Below are 19,534 nucleotides of genomic sequence, written 5' to 3'. Positions count from 1 at the left end.
CCACATTTAATGTGGATTTCAGCAATGTCAGGGGCCTACATAGCAACCTTGACGCCGTACACCACCACCTTGAGACGGCGCAGCCTGCCCTGCTTTTTTTAACGGAGACGCAGATATCTGCTCCGGATGATACCTCATACCTTGAATACCCCGGCTACGTATTGGAGCACAACTTCCTGCGTAAAGCCGGGGTGTGCGTATTCGTCCGGGCTGATGTCTGTTGTCGCCGTCTTCGGGGCCTCGAACAACGGGACCTGTCCCTCTTGTGGCTGCGCGTAGATCACGGGGGCCGTAGCCGAATCTACGCGTGCCTGTACAGGTCCCACAGCAGTGATGCAGGTTCAGCTCTGTTTGAGCATGTGCAAGAGGGGACTAACCGCGTGCTTGAGCAGTACCCATCTGCGGAGGTGGTGGTTCTTGGAGACTTTAACGCTCACCACCAAGAGTGGTTGGGGTCCAGAACCACTGACCTCCCGGGTCGGACTGCCTACGATTTCGCCTTGGCCTACGGCTTCTCCCAGCTGGTGACACAGCCCACCCGTGTCCCAGATATCGAGGGGCACGAGCCTTCTTTGTTGGACCTTCTGCTGACCACAGATCCGGCCGGATACAGTGTGGTGGTCGACGCTCCGCTTGGATCGTCTGATCACTGCCTTATTCGTGCTGCCGTTCCACTCTCTCGTCCTGATCGTCGAACGACGACCGGGTATCGAAGAGTTTGGCGGTATATGTCAGCAGATTGGGATGGATTGCGTGAATTTTACGCATCCTACCCATGGGGGCGGTTCTGCTTTTCCTCTGCTGATCCTGACGTCTGTGCGGACCGTCTTAAAGACGTGGTGCTCCAGGGGATGGAATTGTTTATTCCCTCCTCTGAAGTGCCCGTTGGGGGTCGCAGCAGACCCTGGTATAACAATGCCAGCAGGGATGCTGCACACCTCAAGCGGTCCGCATACGTGGCATGGGATAATGCCAGGAGACGTCAGGACCCTAACATCTCAGAGGAAAGGCGGAAATATAACGCCGCTTCCAGGTCCTACAAGAAGGTTATTGCCAAGGCGAAGTCGGAGCACGTTGCTAGAATTGGCGAGCGACTGAAGAGCTATCCCTCTGGGAGCCGTGCTTTCTGGTCGCTCGCCAAAGCTGCAGAAGGAAACTTTTGCAGGTCTAGTCTCCCACCACTACGCAAGTCCGATGACAGTCTGGCCCATAGTGCGAAAGAGAAGGCTGACCTTCTGGTCAAACTCTTCGCCTCGAACTCGACTGTGGACGACGGGGGTGCCACACCACCGAACATCCTCCGGTGTGATAGTTCCCTGCCCGAGATCTGCTTTACACAGTGTGCAGTCAGGCGGGAACTCCGACTCCTGGACGTCCATAAGTCGAGCGGGCCAGACGGCATCCCTGCAGTGGTTCTGAAAACGTGCGCCCCTGAGCTGACGCCTGCGCTAACGCGTTTGTATCGCCTCTCTTATTGCACTAACAGGGTTCCGTCTTCATGGAAGACTGCCCACGTCCACCCTATCCCCAAGAAGGGTGACCGGTCGGACCCATCGAGCTATAGGCCTATCGCGATAACTTCCTTGCTTTCCAAGGTGATGGAGCGAATAATTAATATACAACTCCTGAAGTATCTGGAGGATCGCCAGCTGATCAGTGACCGACAGTACGGTTTCCGTCACGGTCGCTCAGCTGGCGATCTTCTTGTATACCTTACTCACAGGTGGGCTGAAGCCTTGGAAAGCAAGGGCGAGGCTCTTGCTGTGAGCCTTGATATCGCGAAGGCCTTCGACAGGGTCTGGCATAGGGCACTTCTATCGAAGTTACCATCTTACGGAATCCCCGAGGGTCTCTGCAAGTGGATCGCTAGCTTTTTGGATGGGCGGAGCATCACGGTCGTTGTAGACGGTGACTGTTCTGATACCATGACCATTAACGCTGGCGTTCCACAAGGTTCGGTGCTCTCCCCCACGCTTTTCATCCTGTATATCAATGACATGCTGTCTATTGATGGCATGCATTGCTATGCAGATGACAGCACGGGGGATGCGCGATATATCGGCCATCAGAGTCTCTCTCGGAGCGTGGTGCAAGAGAGACGATCAAAACTTGTGTCTGAAGTGGAGAACTCTCTGGGGCGAGTCTCCGAATGGGGTGAATTGAACTTGGTTCAATTCAACCCGATAAAGACACAAGTTTGCGCGTTCACTGCGAAGAAGGACCCCTTTGTCATGGCGCCGCAATTCCAAGGAGTATCCCTGCAACCTTCCGAGAGTATCGGGATACTTGGGGTCGACATTTCGAGCGATGTCCAGTTTCGGAGTCATTTGGAAGGCAAAGCCAAGTTGGCGTCCAAAATGCTGGGAGTCCTCAACAGAGCGAAGCGGTACTTCACGCCTGGACAAAGACTTTTGCTTTATAAAGCACAAGTCCGGCCTCGCATGGAGTACTGCTCCCATCTCTGGGCTGGGGCTCCCAAATACCAGCTTCTTCCATTTGACTCCATACAGAGGAGGGCCGTTCGGATTGTCGATAATCCCATTCTCTCGGATCGTTTGGAGCCTCTGGGTCTGCGGAGGGACTTCGGTTCCCTCTGTATTTTGTACCGTATGTTCCATGGGGAGTGCTCTGAGGAATTGTTCGAGATGATACCAGCATCTCGTTTTTACCATCGCACCGCCCGCCACCGGAGTAGAGTTCATCCATACTACCTGGAGCCACTGCGGTCATCCACAGTGCGTTTCCAGAGATCTTTTTTGCCACGTACCATCCGGCTATGGAATGAGCTCCCCTCCACGGTGTTTCCCGAGCGCTATGACATGTCCTTCTTCAAACGAGGCTTGTGGAGAGTATTAAGCGGTAGGCAGCGGCTTGGCTCTGCCCCTGGCATTGCTGAAGTCCATGGGCGACGGTAACCACTCACCATCAGGTGGGCCGTATGCCCGTCTGCCTACAAAGGCAATAAAAAAAAAAAAAAAAAAAAAAAAAAAACGAAAACTCTCTACATAACTCTCCAAAAAGCCGCAATCTTGAATACATGTAGAATAGTCAGGAAATTCTTGCAGATAGACGAAAACGAAATTGCCCCTCATAATAACATACCGTCAACATAAATTTTCCTTACTACACGCTGAATTCACTTGGTTTAGGCCCGTGGATGTGGTTCAGACTAGCCAAAGTGCTAAGAAAAGAGTACCTTTCTGAAAAATAATAATAATAATATTAACTATCTACGCATTCTTTAGGTGGTGTAGTTGAGATGTTGTATGCTTCTGATTTTCGTTAGAAAATGCTAACTGACGATTTTATTATAATACTATTGTAAATAGGAATTTAGTTAGTCACGAATATTTTTCGTCCTGGGTACGATGTTAAACTTCCTCATCCTGGGTACGACGTTAAACTTCCTAGTTGCCAACCCGCATGCACAGCGTGGTGACTTAAGGGCACAAACATCCCAATGACAGGACACAAAATGCTACGGCCCCCAGTACCCGGCAGCTCTACTACTTCTGGCCAAGGTGGCGGTCACGGTGACGGTGGAAGGTCTGCAGGAGAGAGCCACATCCGGGCTGCCACCAGTGCGGGCACCCGGACGATGACGCGCAGCACGCGCTCGAAACGTGCCCGCGTTGGGAGCACTCGCGGCGAGATCTCGTCGCGGTGCTGGGGAGAAACCTCTCCCTGCGGGCTGTCGTCGCCCGCATGTTAGAGGATCAGGGCTCGTGGGAGGCCATGGCCAGGTTTTGTGACCTGGTAATGGCGTCCCGTGAGGCTGAGGAGCGTGAAAGGGAGTGGGATCCCTCTTCAGCACCTCAGCGCAGAAGGCGGGATGGCCGGCGCGGGCGTGAAGCTCCCGCTCAGCCCCCGTAGGGACTATCAGGTGGCGGGTGCGGGGGCGCCCGGTACTCGACTGTCGGTCCGGTGGTGGGGCGGTGCAATGTGGCTCCTGTGCGCCGCCCACGGTGTATCTCCCGAAATGACGTCCTTCGGGATTTTCCCGGAGATGAAATCCCGTCTTATCATCAGGACGGGTACCGGCGAAGGCGGACTTTCGGCGCGCACTGCGGTACCGTAGGTCTGGTGTAGCCGGTGTGGTGGAGCTCGATGGGGTTTAGTCGGTAGTCGTTCTGCGGGGCAAGTGCTTCGCGCGCCTTTTTCAAGGCGTAGTCTCTTGCGAGGAATTCGGGGAGGTGGAGGACCTTGGCCCTCCTCGTCCCCCTCTTCCTCTCTGGAGGCGCCGGAGTCCGACATAACCCGGTTCGTTACCCCCCGGACCGGGTATCCGTAAAAAAAAGGGCAGGGGGTGCGAAGAATCCCCGGTCGGCAGGCCACCATAAACAACTGACCATTGGCACGCTTAACACCCGGACTTTGAGACGAGATGAGAATGTGGAAGAGCTGGAATTAGAATTGAGGTCCATATCCTTGGGCTTTCGGAGGTCCGTAGAGAGAGTGAGGACACCGTCATCCTCGTTGCGTTAGTGCGCACGGCGGGAAGTCGTTGGATGCGGAAGGCGAAGGACCGCATTATGTGGAAGGCATTGGGGAAGGCCTATGTTCAGCAGGGGGCAGATAAAGGCAGATAAAAAATGATGATGATGACAAATATTTTCGAAATTCAGTAAGAAATGTAAGCAGGATTCGTTGCTCTAAGGAATTTTTAACACCTATTGAAAAAACTATATAGTTCTGTTGGCCTGCATAGCTTTGGTTTCACCGTCCCTTTTGTTTCTGCAATAAAACAATAGCACAACCAAACACGTATTACACCTTACTCTACATGTGCTTTGTTTTTTGAGGCTGTGTTCAAATAGATAGAATATACATTGTTTTAGTATCTATAGTCTTCACTAAGCATATAACACCCTTTGAGCTATGAGTTGGATCCTTCTGAATGATGCACATTATAATAATAATAATAATAATAAATTGCGTATAACGTGTTATTAAAATGAAATGATGTTTTTATTTATTGATTATTAAATTGCTATATAAAAGCCAATTCCAAGTAAACAATACTATTTTTCTCTAATTTATGTAGCTTACTTTTAATTTGAATATTATTTTATAATTTAATTAAAATTATGAAAATAGTATATCTATATATTAATACGTGAAGCAGAATCTTTGTATCCCTTTTTACGAAAATTGCGCGGACGGAGGAGTATGAAATTTTCCACACTTATAGAGAATATAGAGAAGAAGTGCACAATGCTAATATTTATTTAAATAATGCATAAAAGATACATTAAATCAATAAAGAAAACATTACACACACTACATACCATGTATTTGACGCACACACGCATGCATACTATTTATTATCAAACTTTTGTTCTTGACGTCTGTTCTCAAAAATTGAATTTAATTATGGTTTGTCTTTGTTAATATTTTTTTATAGTGTAGTCTTGGCGAAATTTGTGATTATAGAAGTATGAAATACAACCATAATAATGTACAAACTTACAATTCCAATGAATTATAGTCGAATTTCGACTACTGCGGGACCTCTAGTTTTAGTAATTTTACCAGTGGATATCCGCTGTGATTCCTATAATCTGAAATAGTAGAAAAATATGTCTTTTTTATTTATTTTTTTATTAATGATTGAAGGATTGCTGGTGGCCCGGAGGCCTTTCCAGTTTCACCAAGACAGGTGGGCGAGCAAAGGCTCACCAGGAGAGGTGGGATTGGCTATCAGCTGCCTGAGCGTCCAAGCTAACCTAACCTAACCTAAACTGCTCAAGAGCACCTGCTTCGAGAATGAATCTACTAGCGGATCGGAATCGCGACCCGCTGAGAAGATCCGGCGAGTAGCTCACTGTCATTGGTTAGTTTGCACGTCTATATATATCTTCTCTATAATGTATATACCAAATAGAAATATAAACAGTAAAAAAAATTAATTACTCGTTCGAAAACAGAAATTTTATTACTGCTCGAAAATGACATAAACCGTAACGTATCTTATCAGTACTTTGAAAAACAGCTATGTAGGTGAAAACTTAATGACATTTCTTTTAAAACTGCATATTAATTTCTTGGTTAAACAAGTCATCTATCGTTTTTAAGGCCACGGTAGTTTATGAGAAATGTAATCTCGGTTTAGTTCAAATTGAAAAAAAATATCCTTCTAAATAGTATTTCTTAGATTTTACTCCTGAAAAACCAATTTAACTTAGAACTGACGCTCATGCTGTAACGCTAGAAAAATTGAATTGAATTTTTTTTAGAAATTGACGCCATCTAGCGTATACGTGGCGCAGTGTGGAGAAATAAAATAATTTTAAAACACTAAGTAGTTCTCTCACTCGACGCTGCATGACGTGACTGTGCGATCTTGTCTATAGTTCGAAGGTGAGATTGGCACAGCCCTATTAGGCAGAATCTTCGAGAACCGTCAGACTATTGCTATAAAAGGACAAGTCACTTTGTCCGAGTCCTTTTTCAATCAACATCTCTCGAGCTGCAGTGAAAGTTTTGTTACGCATTTACCTGAGTCAATTAAACAGTTCCTTGGTGTCTTATATTAAACCAGGGTAAGTGTTTCATAATTTATTCTCCACACTGTGTCCACAAACTATAACTAATTAGAAGCTAACACTACTTTGTCTTATCGTGTAGGTCCTAATAACTAGTACATTATATGTACATCAGTTAGGGTGCGGAGAGTGACTTTTAGATCACCTTCGAGATCCCGCAGTACCTTTCTGCGTGGACGCTGCCGGAAGCGAGGTACTCTGGCTAGGCGATCCAAGAAAGAGTACTTGACTACGGTAGACCAAGAACACACCTGCATACCCAGCCTTGCTCGGATCCATCAACCCCAGTTGCTGGGAAGCAATCCGGTGAACCTTCATCGTCCGTTTGTTAACTAAACTGGTGAAACCGTCATTGTTTCTAGTAATTTAATTTTAAACTAATTTCGTTGATAACTTTCTCGTGTGTTCGGTGTACCTACCGACACACATGTAATATTGTACCTGACCACTAATTTAATCTTTGTAAACTATTATAACAATTGTATCCGTGTTATTTAAATAGAATAAACACTGCTTTGTTATATTGTAATTGTTTTCATTTATTGGTGTGAATCTCCCAGAGCGATAAGTGGTGGCGCCCTGAGATCCTCCTTACAGAGTCTCCTGTTCACCGGTTGTCTACCGGTGGTGACGTGTCTAAAAGTGGTGCGACTCTGCCCCGTTTTTTCTCGACCCATAGACCACCTTTTGGGGAGTGACGCGACTGGGCCTCATGTAACATCAGCATACCAGGGACACCCTTAGACACAGACACGTTATATTGCGACAATTTATTAAGTAGTAAAATAGACCCATGATATGTATCATTAGAATATAATATTAAACTTTATCAAATACTGCCTAAATAAAGTTCTAAGGTCTCAGTATAGTTACAACGGCTGCCCCACCCTTCAAACCGAAACGCATTCCTGCTTCACGGCAGAAATAGACAGGGCGGTGGTACCCACCCGTGCGGACTCACAAGAGGTCCTACCATCAGTAATTACGCAAATTATAATTTTGCGGGTTGGCTTTTTATTACACGATGTTATTCCTTCACCGTGGAAGTCAATTGTGAACATTTGTTAAGTTCTTTTTTTTTCCACAGGAGAAAATCGCCGGATCCTCATCCGCGCAGCGGTTGGGGTATGTGGGAGTTGAACCTCACTAAAAACTCCTGCCGCTCACAGCCGACGCACTACCCCAGACCGGGCCGGAGCCCAGTCGGAGTTATTGAGACGGCGGGACAGGGCTTACGCAGAGCATATTACATCCATCCCGTCGTCCCCCAGAGGCTGGACCAGCGGTCGCCGACGAAACAGCCACCGGTTGCCACGGTCGACGGGCCGGGGGCCCACCTTGAAGGCGCCACGCTGCACCTTTCCCCAGAGCGGTCGGAAGAACGCGGTCTACCATCACCCGGCTTCCTATTACGGGCGTGGTGTAAATCACCCCGCCCCACGGCTGGGTCCCTCCCCGCATAAAGCGGGTGGAGCCCAAAGCTCTTAGGGGGCCAGGTAATGGATGGGACCCCGGTCCCGACCCCCTGCTCGGCGGCGGCGGATTTCTGCGTAGTGAGGAGAGCTTTGCCTCACCCGCCCCGCCGCCCCCTTCTGCGAGACGGTGCACTCGCAGAAGTCGAGTGACAGGACTGTAGTATTTTCTAAAGTTTTGGGAGGTTAACGGCAAAGGGAAGATCTTCGACCGAACGGGTGAAATTACTCGGGACATCGACGATCGATATGTTCGAGTACTATCGAGTCGTCGCGTCCCCTTGCAAAGGCGTGGGACGCGCCGCGGGGAAACCCCTTTGCCCGGGCATGTGACTCCCTGTCTATCGAGGCGGGGGTGATGAGTTGCGGGTTGATAACTAGAAGGCTTGAGTTGAGATTGTGATGGATGGGACTGTCTCTTCATTCCTCTTCATCTTCTCCTTCTTTATTCTTCTCTTCTTCTTTCTTCCTTCTTCAATGTTCAGGTTGTTCAGTACTTGCAGTATGCAAGCTTGTCTTGAAAATGTCGTTAGCGAGATTCAGGCATCCGTCAAATATATTGTGTTCCGTGATGGCTACCGGCTATAAAGTGAATGTCAGTTTCGTAATTTCATTTAATCTCCACTTATCGGTATTCTCGCCTCGGGTATTGATTGTAAGCTAATACCTATTGATTGGAAGCTGTTCCCTTAAGAGACCTGTCCTTGCTATCGTCATGATGGACTATAATTTGTACTTTAAGGACATTGTAACTCTATTATCGACGGTTTACTGACAGATAAGTAAACGTAAACTATAAGAGTTAGTTGGTTGATTAAAATTGTATAGAAATCCCACAATTCGAATTTTTACCATATAACATAGGATTTTAATTGTAATCTTTGAATTACCTCTGCTACTGTTCATTATAGAAGGATAATATTTTCGGAACATGGAACTACGGGATATCTAACCTTCGAAGCTCACAAGTCCATAATGTCACTCGATACTAGTGGATACTGCCGTCTTGTCTATGCTCAATAGATCAAACTAAAAGTTACAAAAAAAAATGGTGCGCGTGCAGCTTGGTGAACATGAGAGAAGTGAAACTTCTTTTGCAGTGTGTAGTATTGTGGTTTTCTTCATTTTTCATCCTTAAATCAATGGCCTAGCTCGCTGTATCTTTTCTCTCTAGCCGTAACGAATCTGTGGCGAGTTAAATTTTAGTATTTTTTATTTTTATTGCCCGTGTAGTCGGACGAGCATATGGCCCACCTGACGGTGAGTGGTTACCGTCGCCCATGGACTTCAGCAATGCCTGGGGAAGAGCCAAGCCGCTGCCTCCCGTTAAATACTCTCCACAAGTCTCATTTGAAGAAGGATAATCTCAACGCACCTCGCACCTAAAGAAGTTTCACTTCAAAAACTGCGCTGTAACCACTTTTGCTCATCTATAGCAGTAAAGAATGTGTATGCAAGCCTCGTGTACTGTTCAAATATCCCCGTCCGCAAGAAGCTGGAATATCTCCTTAGACTACGAGCGAATATTAGTTAATAAATCGATTATTAAGGAGTAAACATCAAGAAGATGTAACTGATAACTAATTGTATCATATCTTGACATATGGGGCCGAAATCTCGAAAAGGTTTTTTTATTGCCCTTGTAGGCAGACGAGTATACGGCCCACCTGATGGTAAGTGGTCATCATCACTCATGGACATCAGCAATGCCAAACCGCTGCCTATCGTAAGGTATCCCACCCTTTAAACCAAAGTGAAATTCAGTAAAATATTCTTGTAACCATATGTCCTTGTGTGTAAAATTTAAATAAAGTTTTTGTTCGAGTTCTATTTCTTTAATAGGTCAAATATCTATGGAGAGTGATGAAAATAAAACAAAAATATGGAAACAAATAGTTTTAATTGTTATATAACACCACATAAAAATATTATAATTTATTCAAAATTGATTTAGTAATAAAAAATTTCATCTAATACATTTTATTAGCTCAAAGAAAAAATATGCTGCAATGATGGACCTGTAAATAATTTAAATTATAGTTTAGTATTTAGTAAATCTTTAAGGTATCATTACGTTTAAAATTTTGTTAGTCACATATATCGAAGAAATCTAGAGAACTGATTAAATATACACGCTCGCACGAAAAAAAACCTTTCTCTTTCTTTACATTTTCCCAAAATGCTTAGTAATAAGTAAAGTAACATAACTATATGCTATTTTAAGCATATACATATATGTTATGCACAATACAAACACACGCTATAAATGTTAATAAAGCCAAAACATGAACTACTGCGCAAGAAGGTCACCTTAATTTCCATTAAAGACACCACAAAACAATGGATCCCTTTCGAGTAACACACAAAAAACATAGCTTCTGTCGGCTATGAAGTAATATTCGTTCTCCGGAATAATTGCGGATGTCGTTCTAGCACCGACAACAGCTGGAAATTTAGAAATAAATACCGAAAAATGGATTAATTCGCTACGTCAACTTTCCAAAGTTCTTGAGAATGTTTCAATTAAAACTCTTTTACCTAATTTCCGAACGTGTGCATATTATGAGTAATTTAAAAGTATTTAAAAAGAATAGTTTGCGTATCACACGATGCGCAATCGAAAATAGTGATGAGCTGTAACAATTTTTCCTACGATTCTCGATCCATAAATCTGATAACATTTTGACCTCATCTTGAAAGGCTAAAGGATAGTATAATGTATATGGCAATTAATAAAAACTAACAAATTTCATAAAATAGTTGATTTAATTTTGAGAAAAATATAGGGTAAATTTCGATATTCTCAACGTCCAGTCTATTGTATAAATCTATTATACATCCTACTACATGAAAATAGAAAATTGTTTTGCGAAGTCCATTTTATTCCATAGTAATATTAGATTAATAGGAGAGTACAATGAAAATAAAAATATATTAAGCCATTTTTTGTGAAACCTAGAAAGAGCAAGAATTAAAGGAGCAAACAATGAAGAGGGTACAAAATTTCCTAAAAATCACCTTAAACAGCGAATATTCCACCGAATATTATGTCTGTTCCAATTTTAATAACAAACACAAAGGGATGGTCTGCGTTGAAGACTAATGGTTCTACTTCAGATATCGGTAGACTTAACGTGGTACCGACTACTGCTGTAAGTACATAATTATATTGAGATCCATCATTATTATTACTGTCGTATATTTATGTGTGGGAACTCACTGCCTTTTTGGTATTGGCGTTCGTATCCATACGCATAGCATTCCGGCGCATACGACAATATGATCAAGGTCTTATTTCTAATGTAATAGTTACTATCTCATCTATAAAAATAAAACGAGAGGAAAGAGCGGAATATAGAGTTATGCCAGTGTACCTGGTCGGCCTCAGCAAATGATTATACAAAAGCAGTTATTATGTAATTTTTTTTTTAAATATGTACACTGAAATTTTGTTTTTCATTTTTATTTATGCATTTGGTCTGTATTTAATGATTTTAACATTAGTTTTGCCAATGATATCAACGTGCTTTATAATAATGGTAGGTATTCAAATAATAATATATATTAAAAAAATAATCATCTGGGCAGATCTTTGTAAATGTCTAGCAAATGGACATATAATTACAAAACCACGAAAATATTGATAAATCATACATTATAATGCCTTTTATTTAAATTCCTTCTTATGAATAATCAAAACCCACTTAGGAGCCACACGGTGCGTTTTCAAAAAAAAACCTTACGTAGATGGATTAAAAGAATAAATAAAGTTACTAAAATTAATATCGCAATTTGATTAGTTACACCCTTCGATTTCACAATTTGCTTTCACCTTAGGCACCTATGAACAATCCACTGAAAATTGGTTCATCGTTAATCAAAACGAAGAATACGTGTGGATGGTCTTGTAAATCTGAATCCAAAATATCTTGTTGAACAAATAAAGGATCAAATGCATTTCTAAATGAGTACAGAAGTATAACTAATTTAAGTGTACTAGATAATTTATATAACTCTTTTGAAAATCATAAAAAAATAGTGCGATTCAAATATTTATTTTATAAAAACATTTTTTTTTTTCGAAACAGTATATTTCTCTTATTATTATTATTATTACAAAAACTTCACAATTACAAACATTTAACTTTACATTAGTAATATTTGTTCAACTTATCCGACAAAAACCCCACTAAATATAATGTCATCTTGAACTTTGATTGCGTATACAAATGGATGATCTGCTTCAAAATAATACATATCTGTTCCACTTCTTTTAGTGAGTACGACGGCTGTAAATTTATATTTTATTACACGACTTCATTTCGTTGACATGTTAAGTACATTTTAATTTCTGATGTTACGAAAAATCTCAACAGTGTGACGAATGTCGTCCGTGATTACGTAAAATACTCTTCTAATTATTATAAATTATTTTTAAAACTCAATGGAACTCTTAAAATATACTATGATGCAAAGCATATTGTAAGTTCGCACAAGTTGGTACCACCATTTTGTCTGTTATGGTGAAATATTCTTGTTATCAAACTTCGAATGGTTTGAATCCTTTAGACATGAGTTTGAATTCTTTATTGAAAGTTTAATAATTTCTTATTTTAAAACAAGAATAAATGATACCACGCAAGAATAAGCAGGTCGTGGTACTTAGGTGGGCAAGAAGTGGAAATATTCCATTCCCGATACTTTTATTGCAGCCCTCGTATTTGATTTTTGTCTTTGAAATTGCCGTCGTGGTTAAGCTTACAATAGAATTTTTTTTTTCATATTACGGAATTCTTTTAAAAAAAAACTCCAAAATTGGAAAGTGTTACATTTTTTAGCTTTGTCAATTTTGAAAGTTAATTTTAGATATAGATTAGATTTAGATTTTATTATTTTGATTGCCGATTGAAAACATAAAAATAATCTTACCAGTTGCTGCCGCTGCCTCGGTTCCAGTTTCATCAACTATGATTTTAGCTTTCTGTATTGCAGCAGAAACATATACAGGGTCCGAATTTAATAAAATTCCTTCGAAATCATCTGATCGTGGATCGAACATTTTGGTTACATTCAGCTATAATGACAAGTAGCAATTAGTATCGGTGATGAAAATCATGTGGTACCATAATATGGTATACAGTAACTAATGCTTTCAAAATATAATATAAATAAATAGTCGTGATATGAAAGGCTATGTTATCTTAAACAAAAAAGATAGTAGGCACTTTTTTCAGGTTCGATACTTTGAAAGAGCCTCGAGGCAAAGTTGATATTACTATGACATTGAAAATGTTGTTTAACATTAAACTCATGAAATTTATGATTTGATATCAATACAGTTTCAAGGAGACGATATTATTCTTCTTCTTGTCTATGTCCTTGTCTAAGTCAATCGGAGCGGCCCAACATAAATTCAAATTGTTAAGTTTCAAGTTCTGGCGTTTCGGTGACGTCAGTTCTTATTTAAGATCTCGGGATAAGCAAATTATAAGCATTTATTATAGGAGTGATTAAGATACAAAGGAAGTAAACAAGAGAAAAATGTCTATATAGTACAGGGCGGTTGTATTTGCAACTAGATGTATGTAACAACTCTTAGTTTCTTATTTCAAATTATTTTCATGAAATACTCTTATTTAGTGATATTTATCCCGAGAGTCGATATGTCACGTATACTTATATATAGTGCATTAAATTCTAGTACTGATATTCCTTTTTACATTAGTCTTCCCCTTTTCACACTTTTTATAACGAAATTTTCGAATACTCTTTAGATTATTAGAATTACTAACCTTCTGGGAAAGTTCTGCTATATCGATGTTCGTTTCTATATCCATCTTAGGTAGGAAACATTTGACTTTCTCTTGCCTAAGTGATTTAATGCTATTAGATAATTCATCTGAATTTCGTAATTTATCTAACATCTGGAGAAGGCCATCTTTTTTCTTTGGTAACAAGATTACTAAACTAGAATTGCCGCCTTTGTAGAACAATTCTAAGATCTGAAACGGGATAATTATATTTTTATCAAGATGGAACAAGTATATTCATTAATTTATATTTTTTTTCCCCATTTGGCTGTATACGTATAACTGTTCAACAGAGCGATAAATAATTTATATTGCCAGCGAAGTCATTAATGTTTTTATTTTATTTTTATTGCTTTTTTTTAAGTTTCTTTAAGTTAAAGTTTTAAGTTTATTTTTAAGTTTCTTCTTCTTCTTTCAAGTTCGCACAGGTTCTCGAGTCTGCGTTAACTTGCGTTCGACTTGTTTCGCAACGATGAGTGAGAGAATTAGGTTTTATGCCAATTTTGTTTTTACTATATCTCAAAATTCTTTTTTTGAGCAACATTTTTGTGCAATTTTTTTACAAAGCAACTTAAAGAAGTTGTTGCTGACTCATACCTGTGCATCGAGAATCTCGTTTTCTCCATAATTAAAGTTGTTTTCTTGATACATAGTCTTTATGGACTTAGTTTTGTTTGGTGTGATGTAGAAGTCTCTATCGCGAGTGTTATTAGGATTGAACTGATTTTGCCAATTTCCCTGAAAAATTTTGTACATATTTCATTAAAAAGGTGATGTAAAAGATGTATTAACTACAATGTTAGCGGCTATGGCTTGATGGGCGTAGCTATTAAAGTCTACCTGGTCGTGACTGACAGAAAATTATTGATTGCAAATAAGTAGTATCTCAATTGAAGTAAGACATGCTATTTCTTCTTCTTCCTTGTCTTTATCACTCTTAACAGATGGTCGTGGTCATTACTTTACATGTTGATGGCAGGCTTCATAGCGAACTATAAACGCAGATGATGGGAGTTCTTCCCAGAATACGCGGCTATACTTATACAATATGGTTACGTATTCCATAGTACCTGTCAGTAAATCTGTATTATCTTTTTGGTCTTCTATGTGTGGGGTTTGTAAACGAGGGACTGGGATTACATCAAACAATTCCTCGTGGCATTCTCCATATGATACAAATTACAGTGAGAGCTCACTACTTGAGGTTTGATAATAATAATAAAAAAATTAAATCTAAGAAAATAGTAACTCACCAGGAAATAAATGCCGTTAACTAGAACCAATCTAGTGTCATCGCTGAACAAATCTTCGCTGACAAGATTTTGAATTAAGTTATTAGTTTTGTTTGCGACCTGGAAATGTGTTAGGTATAAAAAGTATATTAATTAACGAAATATCGTAAACTCCTTAATGATGAAAATCGTGGTAAGAGTTCTTTAAATAATAGTGGTTTAAAGTAAATTTAAAAAAAAATCAGCACATCATTTATAATAGACATCTTCAGTAAAAAATCTATAGTGAAACTTTTATACAATTTTACGTAAAATAGTGCATGTGTTTGTAATTCCACTCGCACTAAAGGGGGTCTAATATCTGTTTCCTATGATCACAGTGATGTAATGTATATTTTATTTATGAGAACTATCAACATGACAACTATCATAAAATTAATCAATAACTTCCATAAAGAAATTTAAATTTAATTACCCATCCGTTTATTGTGTCTGCAGCTTCTTTCGCATATTTAAAATCAATATTTTCTCCTTCTGAGTCAAAGTAAGTTACAGCGTCGTTCTTAAACTGGTCCGTAAAAGGATAATTTATGTTGCCGTAGCATTTAACTGCCACCGTCAAAAGAACTGAGCTTTGAGACCGATAATTCGTAAGCAAAGCGGGGAAAGCTTCCTTGATCTGCGAAAAAAATATTTGGTATTGATAAATTACGTTATTATTATTAGTCTTCAAGCTCTCGGTATTAATTATATATTAAAAGTAATCGAGTCATCGTATTCCCATTTTGCGGAAGTTCTTCTGCCGATGCCACAAACTGTTGATTGAGAATGATAGTACCTGCCTTTACCTGCTCATACTAGGGTGTGCATTATCTAATAATACCTACATATTCTATAATTGCAACAAAAATTGTGAAGATATTCACGCATTAGGGCCCTTGACTTAGAAGACGTCCGTAAAAACTACTAATCAGCTTCGTAGAAAAACAAATAAATTTAATGCAAAATGTTTTGAACAATATGAAATGTACTTTGTACCTGATCCTTATTGTCGAGGTTTATAAACTTTAATAGTTGATCTAAAGTTTCTCTAACGGCGTATAGCGCTAGTTGACCGTAAGGAATGAGTACAGATACGGGTGATGTAACGAAACTTTGTCCTGGATTCATTTTGTATAATTCCTAGAAGAAAAAAATATGAATATCAAAGACAATATACCAACATTTTTTACCTTTTCAATATGTTTCAAATGTAATAAAAATTACATTATATGAGAGTATAGTAGATATTAATATTTTAAATAAATAGCTTTTTAAAGTGCCTGCAAAATTTCAGAATTTAAATACAGAAATATTATTTGGTTTAAGCGAGATTTTATCTGTTTTTTTTTTCCTTTCTTTCAAAACTAGTCTGATTTTCTGTCAGTGGTCATGGTCACTAGTACCATCAGCAATGCCAGGGGCACCAATCACTTTTTGTCATTGAGGACTGCAAAAAATGTTTGTGTAAATGCACTGTAGATTAAGATATTAGTTTCAGAAAATGTGGATGAACTGTACTCTATGCTCAGTTTCGGGACCATGGCTTTGGTACCGTGAGCGCTAGCTTATTTGTTTAACTTCCAGAAATGATTTTTCAGTAGCAACGTTTATGATTCCTTCCCTGACTATCAAGTCCGCTTCATTACATACAATACAGTTTTTATTAAATTAAGTAATATTACCCAAAGAAACTGGCCAACTAATGCCATGTTTCCTCTGCGGAGTTTTTCCAAGGATTGGTCAACATTTCCCGATGAATTGGTAGTAGCTGCAAATCAAATACACGTTTATTCAATGCAACCGTCGCACTTCGAATAAGCTTTTCATACTTTAAATTGTTTTATAGTTATGTATTAAACTAACACACTGTAAAAGTAATAAATGTTATTTGCAATAGATTTTTTTTTCCTTTGTCTCAGTATTTATGGCAAGACTAGGCATACACACATATCCCAATATATAACAAGGCAGTATATAAATTAAACATAGTATATATACACAAAACTACACATACCATACAAAGTATAAGTATTATCAATATGGGATGATTACGAACTCCCTTATCCGTATTCACACAAATACAAAGCCAGATATAAATCCGCACACATACATATTCACACAAAAGATTAATATCAATAGAGTACTTGTAAATTTTTTCTTAAATAATTAGGAAATCATTTCTTTGACGGTAATTCAACGTTAATCTAGGCAAATGTTTTTAAAAGGAGTAGCACTGCAATACATAATATTCTTATTTAATGAAAACGTCATTTTGTTTATATTATCACAACGATACAAATAAATTCATATTAATAGGTTCGGGAAAAAGTAATTTCGCTTGTAATAAAATCTCTTTGGCTATACTATTTGTATCTGGCTGGTGTTGGTGTCATTAAGATAGATATGTTTAATAAATGTCAGAACGACTGATGCTTTAATGTCCGGGTTGGTTGAAAGGCTGTATTGAAAGCTTAAACGTTTCATATTACAATCTGTACATATTATTATATTAAAATAAATATGAATGTTTGTCCTCTATGCATTCCCGAACCGTTGATCCAATTGTGATGAAACTTACGTACGTACGTAACGTACACTTGTGGTTGGGTCTCCATGGAAGGTTTTGTTCATAGTACTATAAATGTAAGCGCGTCAATAGTTTTAAAGTTTTTTTTCTAGTTTACTAGTATTGTATATTTTCTAAACTACAATCTACGTCTGAAAATACTCACGGCACTGGTTTGGTTTTACGCATTTTCCTGTATTCTCGTTTAGGTAAAATCCTTCTTTGCAATCGCAAGCATTGTCATAGCAAATTAAAATACATGGTCTTGACTTTTTCCGATATCGCCACACCGTTCGCTACATTGCAAGCCGCAGCCGGAACGAGCGTTGTTGTCTCCACCGCAGGATGCTTGAAAATTCATAATAGGAGATTCAATAAGACAATCCGTGGTAAATTGGCCTTTATTTTACTAAGTTTATGCATCCACCCGCAGTCCGCAGTCACAAAACTCCATACAAACCAAAAAATACCCAGTTTGAGATATAAGATTTAATTTGGATTTTGGTATCCATGCGTGTCAGCTGTTATCATCGATATATTACCACAATATATCGATGGCTGTTATTGCTAAGCTATGAATTGACTCTTTAGTTTGAAAATATCGTAAAAATTAGACAGCTGAGTCATAAAGTCTTGACGTATTATTAAATCTACGATACGACGTTGGCTAACCATGTCCGACAATAACATAGAAATTGGCTTCAAAAAAAAAGTAAGAATGTCCTATCCGAAGCCTGTCTAAATGGAGACCAGTCATAATAACATACATACGAGAGGAATAAGAGAATAGAAAAACAGTGAGGATGAACAGTTCTAAATAAATTATGAAATATTTACTAATAACTGTAAGTACTCACGACAGTCGATTTTTGGTATACACGTTCCATTATCAGCTCTGACGTAGTCTTCTTTACACAAGCACCCTTTGATGCAATTCTTGGGATCTATTCTTGGGCAAGCAACGGGTTTCCCTATTTCCGAACAATTCTTCGGTTGGCAGTACCCTTGTATACAATCATTGTAGACTTCATCATTACCACAAGTAGGAGCTAAGAAAAAAAAAACATTATATCTTTAGTTTTGTTTCGTGACTTAAGTTGTGAATGTGATTAGATTAATATTTTGTTATTTCTAGTATTGCGTTGTTAGTATTTCTGGGTGTAGCGAGAAACAAGGTGTATAGAGAAAAATGAAGTAATATTTATCACGTTTCTACAATAAAAAATCGGTTACCAATAAATTTGTGAATTTGCGTTTTTTGTCTTTTACAGAAAATTATACAGAAGAAAATTATACAGAAATAAATTTCCGACAAATACAATACTGAAAATGTATAGTTATTTGTTTTAAAATTAGTCAGTCTAGTAACAGAAGATGTAGAAGTATTAGAAGATCTAGAAGATCACTTTAAATTTTATAAGTTTAAATTTATTTTTATAAATCTTTACTTCTTACACAATTTTCTAGTAATATAAATCCTATACATTCGTTATTAACAGATGTGTATATAAATAATAATACACTTCAGTTTCATACATATTATGTTTATGTACACTATTAAATATTGAGGTAAATATTAAATATTGAGCTATAGTTATATAGTTAGGTATATAGTCGAGGTTAAATATTGAGGTCTACTTCATTTCTTTCTAATTCATTTATTCTGTAAACTAGTATAAACTAAATAAGATAGTATTTTGCGGTACGCAGCGGCTTGGCTCTGCCCCTGGCATTGCCGAAGTCCATGGGCGACAGTAACCACTCACCTTCAGGTGGGCCGTATGACCGTCTGCCTACAAAGGCAATAAAAAAAAAAAGGTAGGACATCTATAATTTTCTTAGTTTTTAATTTATTTCTTTTCCCCAT

The 19,534-nt window shown here is 39.1% G+C and overlaps 2 long non-coding RNA genes and 1 pseudogene across 3 annotated transcripts; 2 read left to right on the top strand and 1 right to left on the bottom strand.

Moving 5' to 3' along the window:
* Positions 1-5,719: 5,719 nt before the first annotated feature.
* On the top strand, positions 5,720-7,068 carry LOC110385364 (uncharacterized). Its single transcript, XR_002430645.3, has 2 exons — positions 5,720-6,542; positions 6,628-7,068. It is a non-coding gene; the product is annotated as an uncharacterized LOC110385364 (long non-coding RNA).
* Positions 7,069-9,900: 2,832 nt separating this feature from the next.
* The window catches only part of LOC134200996 (zonadhesin-like), a 30,944-nt pseudogene continuing 21,310 nt past the window's right edge, over positions 9,901-19,534 (bottom strand).
* LOC101737088 (uncharacterized) lies at positions 16,878-19,163 on the top strand. 2 transcript variants are annotated; one of them, XR_005246034.2, is made up of 3 exons: positions 16,878-17,744; positions 17,877-18,056; positions 18,939-19,163. It is a non-coding gene; the product is annotated as an uncharacterized LOC101737088 (long non-coding RNA). The 2 variants fall into 2 exon arrangements; XR_005246035.2 differs by lacking the exon at positions 16,878-17,744 and adding an exon at positions 18,360-18,512 and having other exon boundaries at positions 17,919-18,056.

This window comes from Bombyx mori, chromosome 22, assembly GCF_030269925.1.
Source record: "Bombyx mori chromosome 22, ASM3026992v2".
Taxonomy (NCBI): domain Eukaryota; kingdom Metazoa; phylum Arthropoda; class Insecta; order Lepidoptera; family Bombycidae; genus Bombyx; species Bombyx mori.
Note: the sequence above shows the minus strand (reverse complement) of the source record. Positions and strands in the feature narration are given on the sequence as shown.